This window comes from Telmatherina bonti (genome assembly GCF_933228915.1).
Source record: "Telmatherina bonti genome assembly, chromosome: 18".
In the NCBI taxonomy this organism is placed as follows: Eukaryota; Metazoa; Chordata; class Actinopteri; order Atheriniformes; family Telmatherinidae; genus Telmatherina; species Telmatherina bonti.
Window position 1 is genome coordinate 31,779,124 of NC_136616.1, and position 6,579 is coordinate 31,785,702.

A 6,579-nucleotide genomic window follows, 5' to 3' on the forward strand; every position below is an offset into this window, starting at 1 on the left:
TATTTATTGATTTTTTTTTCTATGTTTGACATGTAAAGGATCTTCCTGCTGTATGAATTCATCCACCTGGATGCAACACTTTGACATGATGCCATGGCATTCGTTTATTTCACAGTTGAATTAATCTTTTCTCAATACAAATCAGACAAATCAGGGTTTTTGTTTCCTTCCTGATACCAGCAAACATCCAGGTTTCATATCAAAACACACCAACATTACACATCGTCACATGTCCAGAAAACACGTGTTCTCGCTGCTCCTTCCGCTTCAAATCCTGACCAGTTTCACCAAAACTAAACTCAGATGTTTATTGAAATTTCAAGGACAGTTAGCAGACAGTTTGAGATTATCAGTTTTTACACAGCAGTTTCATAAAAATTGTTGTGAAAACTTCAGATTTTTACTTCACCAGTCTCAGAAAATCAGCCCAGTTTGTTTCGTACATTTACTGTACTTAGAAACAAAACAAAAACAAGTTTGTCTATAATGAAGCATGAAATGTGAAATGTTCTCACACATTTGATTAAAAAACCCACTCACACACACACACATACACACACACAAAGGGCCCAGCAGGCACAGCCACCCAAGTCACTGATTCAGCTCTTATCATTGAACTCTGCTCAGCACAGTCCAATATTCAGGAACGGCTTAACAGCACGTCAATAAACAGTATAACTCAAGAGGAACCCGTTCTGGCTTTACAAGGCAGGTTTTCGATTTACAGCGACAGAAACGAGTGTTTTCTGTCACTCCGAACCACTGCTTTCATTAAGGATGCAGTTGCAGCAAAAATCAGGGACCAAACAGTAAAAAACGCACAACCAGCAGAGTTTCAGCTGCATTTGTGCAAAACACAAAATTCAAAAGGTCCATTTCATTACATTAAACATCTAAATCAAGTTCTCCATCAAAGTTCTCCTGCTGCATTTAAGGACTGCTAACTACTATCTTAAATAACCAGAAAAAAGGCCCATTTAGGATCCCTTACAAATGTACGTAAATGAGGACGTCCGTTTCAAATGTTGTCATACGTCATGACCCATGTGGTTTTTTTTTTTTTACGTTGCAATAGTTAAGTCAGTTCCTCCACTAGGGGGCAGTGCTGAGTTCATATTTAATTTCCATAATTTAACACCTGTTGTTTACATCTGTACTATGCTATCTGTATAATACTTTTATGTGTTTTTTTTTTTGTTTGTTTTGTTTTTTTTTTGGCAATTCCGTGTTCTTCTTGTCCCTTTTTCCCCTGGTTCGTTCCTTTCGCTGGTTGCATGTCAACGATACAACCCAACACTGCCCCCGTAATGTCACCCAGTTTTCTTTGTTAAGTGAAAAATAGCTGAGCTCCTTATGCAAACGTGTTTCTTGACAAAATTGTTCCTTTGTCTCGGTAACTATCTTCTGCGTTGAACATAAGGTGCTTTTTTTTCGTACTATAAAGGAAAAAAGGATACACACTTGCATCATCCTTTTTTCATACTTTCTGAACACTGAAGCTGCATTTCCATTACAGTGTTTCATTTGTAAGTTTAGACAAACAATAATTGCAGTTTGCAGGTGTTTTGTGCATCAGCCTCAGTTCCCATATAATCTAGTCTGCTGGACAAGCCACATGGGGTATACGGGGTTTTCTTCTCGCTGTGGAGAATTTGCCATGGCTTTTCAAAGCTTTTGTCCCTCATTTCCTTTTCTAATTCATTGTAAAACCATAAAATTTGCTGTTTGTTTGATAATTCGCCATTTTTCTCGGTAATAAACTGCACACATGACCATTTACGTCACGTCCAGGGACAAGTAAGTGCAAAGAAAGTGTTTCTATTACACTTTTGTGATATACTTCTACAGTGAAACATCTGAAAAACCACCTCATGAAAGAGTAAAAACTTTATCAGCAATATTTGAGTTTTTTCGATATAAAGGTGTTTTAGTTTTTGTTTTATTTTGGCGATTTTTAGGTTTTGTGCAATTCTGGCAGTAATGGAAACGCAGCTTGAGATTCCCAGTGCTCCTAAATGCACCATTTAACAGTTCATTCATCAAACAACAAGAAAACATTTCAGTGGCTTATTTTGAGTTATTGTTTTTTTCTTTCGCATTGTCTCATGGCATAAAGTTTGACAGCAGAGACACCAACGTGGAGCTTGAACGGTTACTAATAACAGATGTGTGTTGGTGCAGGTGGACTTAAACAGATGCGACACAGTGAGACAACAGTGAAATGAACAGATCGAGACTTCAGCTTCTGGCTGACCCGGGCGGCTGCGGTGCTAACAGTAACAACACAAGGCTCCTCCTGGTTTGGTATTAAGCAAAAACAGAATTAAGACCACTGGGTTCAGAGCAGGCATAGAAGGTCAGAGGCCGAGATGCTGATGGAGAGTTTGGCTGCTGCTGAAGCAAAGCTCGTAGTCACATGCTAATTATAACGTTTCTGATCAAAATACTGTCATAACATGTAAGAAACAAACTTTGTAGTCACTTTATACAGTTTCATTCAAACTCTGTCAAACCAAAAGAAAAGTCCGGACGTCCTGTTCTGACAGCAGAAGATGATGCTCAGGTTTTACTGGTTTGGTGCAAAAAGTATATTACTGGTTAGTGAATATGTGCTGCAGGTGGTTGAATTTGTTTAAATAAACAAAATATTTATTTTAAAAAAAAAAAAAAAAAAGAAAAATCACACATGATGTCAGTAGTCCTCACACTCGTGCAGAGCTCATGGTTCTTTACCCAGGAAACTAAATTTGAAGACACTAAGTACATGAACAGCAGCGTTCCAGTTATTAACCTTGTTCTAAATAATGAAAAAGTCCAGTTGCAGTGTTTTATACCTACTGCACATACAATAGTCTATTAATATTCCCGTTGACGGATTACTGAGCATCATGATGTACGGCCACATTACAACCTTCCCATATGTCACTGTGGTGGTGAAGCTTTTATTAGATCCAAATCCATCAAATAATGGATCTTCACAGCCACCCTGTTCTTTAAAAATCATGTTGTTTGGTAAAATATCAGTGTGAGAGTAATAGTGTGATTAAGCTGTCAGCTTCATTCAGGATAGTTGTATGTTCCTGTTCAGGCGGACCTAGAAAACACCATTTTAGACACATAATGGAGTTTCCTCGTTTGATTCAGTCTCAGAACTTGAATGGGAATGTCATCAGTTTTCCAGTTATATGTTGAAAACCAGCAGGATTTATTTATGCTAGCTCTCATTAGCCATAAAAGTTGGTAAAAGATTGTCATAATTTTTCTGCATACAAACACTAATAAAGTTCCCACTGATGCGGACCCCACGATACTATACGTGTAATTCATTTATTAGGAATCAACCAAAGTGTTAGCAAACAGTCTGCTATTGCTGTTAGCATGCTGTTTGCTAAGGGTGGGAAAATCGAATCGGAAAATCGAAAATTGAGGTTTTTTTTGCTTCACAATTTGAAATCGATTTTTTTTTAACAAAAAATCTATTTTTTTCAAATAAAAATAATCCATTGTAAAATTCTTGTTATTTTTATTGTTTGATCTTTTAACTTGTCTTTCTGGGCATTATAGCAGCAGAATGATTATCTGGCCACTGTGTTGTTTTTTACTGATTTAAATCAAGAAAAAAAAAAGTTTTAAACAATGATTTTGTTTAATTAGCGATATCAAAGAATTGTGAGAATCGCAATTTAAATTGAATCGGCACCCAAAAAATCTTTTTTTTTGTCCTTTTGGGATCTCTGACAGTCAGATTTCCAAGTTAAAATGGAATATTATTGAAAGTAAAGTTTGATTGGCGTCATTTTATCTAAACGTGGCTGGTTTGTGGCTCTAAGCTATGATTATTTAGTGGGACAGGTGGTAAAAAAAGGAAAGTTGCAGACCTCTGATCTAAAGCTTCAGTCAAACTCTCCATCAGTAGCTCCAGCAAAGGCCATGGAAAGGTTCTAATAAATGCATCAAGTCAACACGTTCACCCAGGTGACAAATGACACTTCAAGTTTTTCCCCCCTTGCTTAATGCAGATACATTAAAAAAAAAAAAAAAAACCTCAAGCATACATCTTTTTCAACAAGCTAAAACATCAAACTCACTTTTCCTTCATATTCATGATGAACAGACAGCATGATGGATGTGCAGATGGAGCGATATGATTGGCGGACATCACATTTAACAGACACGTGAACATATAAAGAAAGGGATCCATCTCTAGTCCAGTTCTTTGTTGCAGTATTTGCTACCAGATCCGATGAGAACTATTTCATTACAGGTCATCAGCACCCATCTAGAATCTCTTTTCTGCCTGTTTTTCATTCATAGAAAAGCAGTTTCTTGTTGAAAATAAATCTACAATGTCAGAATCGTTCCGTATTGAGGTGGAAAAATCCCGTTGGCAGGTTTTTTTCAGGGTGCTGACACCACATGTCTATGATGAGATTGTTTCTTTTCGTGGTAATACTACTTATTTTTCAAGCTGCTACTGTTTCCCTACGTCACAACAGACACACACTGACAGACAGGATGATATTTACAGTATTTACAACATTTTTTATCCTGCGGAAAGCAAGGAGAGGCAGGCGGCTCGGCGTTTCGTGCCTTTAGCTTCAGTCGTACTGCAGGTAGAAACCTCCAGAAGGTTTAGAAATAGTTTGTGAAAATCTGAGGTTCAGAAGAGGCTCAGCTGATCTGAGTTACAGTACAAAGTCTGGGAGATGGATGGAGGGTTTGTAGGCTTGTTATTCTGGATCTCAGTCTCTTTTTATTCTTTTTATTGAGAGTATTTCCCTTTCGGAATGAAAAGTCTACTTGTTTACCCGTTTCCACTCTGCCAAATCCAGAAAAAATAACACAGACATAAAAACAGGCCAAATTTCCCTTCTTACTTTTAACAAAGTCATATTCCTTCTTCTTTTCATAAAGAAATGAATATGTAAAAATCAAAAACAGTGAGCTGCAGCTGCTGATATGGTTCTTATTCAGGGGGGGTTGAATCTGCAGAGGAAAGGGCTCAGATTTAGGAATATTAAGAGGGAATAATGAGCAGCGTAAACAGGCACAGTGTTCAGACGTCTCCTCGGCTTTCTGGACAAGTACAAGAAATGAGAACCGTTCTCTGGGCCGGCGAAAGGAGAGCTGGAGGGCAAAGGCAGGAAAAAATGGGACGTTTCCCAGAATAAATGGAAGACATCCTGGTTGCCTGGTAGCAGGGACGGTAGGTGATCCCAGCAGCAGGCCATTTCTGAATGATTCACATACGTAAGTGTTCTAGGCCTCTTTCTCAGCCGCTTGGTGTCGGTGTATCAGAACGGAGGTACAGTAAGGACCACCTTCAGGAAAATGGTGGTCCAGTTGTTGAATGATGAAGCAGGATGTCTGATAGCACCTTCATGTTGATGTGGTGTGAGTGTCCTTCATTAGTTTTAAATGCTGCAGAGACTGGACGTGGTGTCGTCCCCAACGGATTCCATGTCCAGAAAAATCCAGGAAAACCGGCATGTGTGCTGGACCAGAGGCGGGAGGCTCTGCTCTGTTTGTGGTTCAGAAACTCTACATGTATAAAGACTAAATAATTTCCAGAGAAGCAGCCCGGCAACGCGGTTGGCTACTGGTGAACCTGCAGCAGGTCAGGCTGGAGGGAACCCGACTGGTTTCCACTACAGGAAAGGGAACATGTTTTAGCTCCCAGAACTCCTGGAACATGTTCTGGACTGGATTCAAGTTCAAGTCTCTTTCATTTCTGAGAGATTAAAAAAAAAAAAAACATTCTAGACTAGTTTCATTTGGTTCATCCAGTTGACAAAAGGGGGTGTGTACTGGTCTGGATGTGCAGGAACTGGTTTGAGGTATAGCTGAAATGTGGGACTTGACTGGTTTTCAGGAAATAAAATGTTTCCCGCACTAAACTTTTGAAAAATGTTATGCCAGAGTCCTGCAGGTTTTAGATGTTTCCCTGCTCCAACACACCTGATTAAAACTCAATGCATCTCCAACAGCTTGGTGCCAAGTTCAACACCAGTCCCATGATGACCCGTTCATTTGAGTCCAGTATGTCCCAGCTGGGGAACATCTGGCCTCAGAGGTCCAGAGTTGGTGATCTGACCTGGACTGGATTGGATAAATGGTATAAACCATTCCATAACCTGAACTGGAACTGATCAGGTATCAATGGAACTTGTTTGGCGTCCAGTCACTGAAACTGATAACTAAATTAAATGCGTTCCAGATCTTCTTGAAGGGAACTTTATTCCCTTTCAGTGATGGAGGTTTGGGCTGAATCTAGACTTTACTGACGGGAACTAGTCTGGTAAAAATGGAAGGACTGGTTTTAGACCAGACTGGAGGGAATTACTTTGGTTGTTGAATAATTTAGTCTCACCAGCGGAAGTGGAGTTTGATAGATTTCAGCTGATAAGTTTTAATAAAAAAACAAAAACAAAAAAAAAAAACAAATGAGGGAACAGATTTGGTTCCAAAGGGGACGAAGGACTCTGAAAGATTTTTGGTTTCCAGATGAAGAAACCAAAGTTTTCATGTTTTATGTTGACGTTGGAAAACCTAAAAAAAACTTCTGCTTCTGTCCTCTTC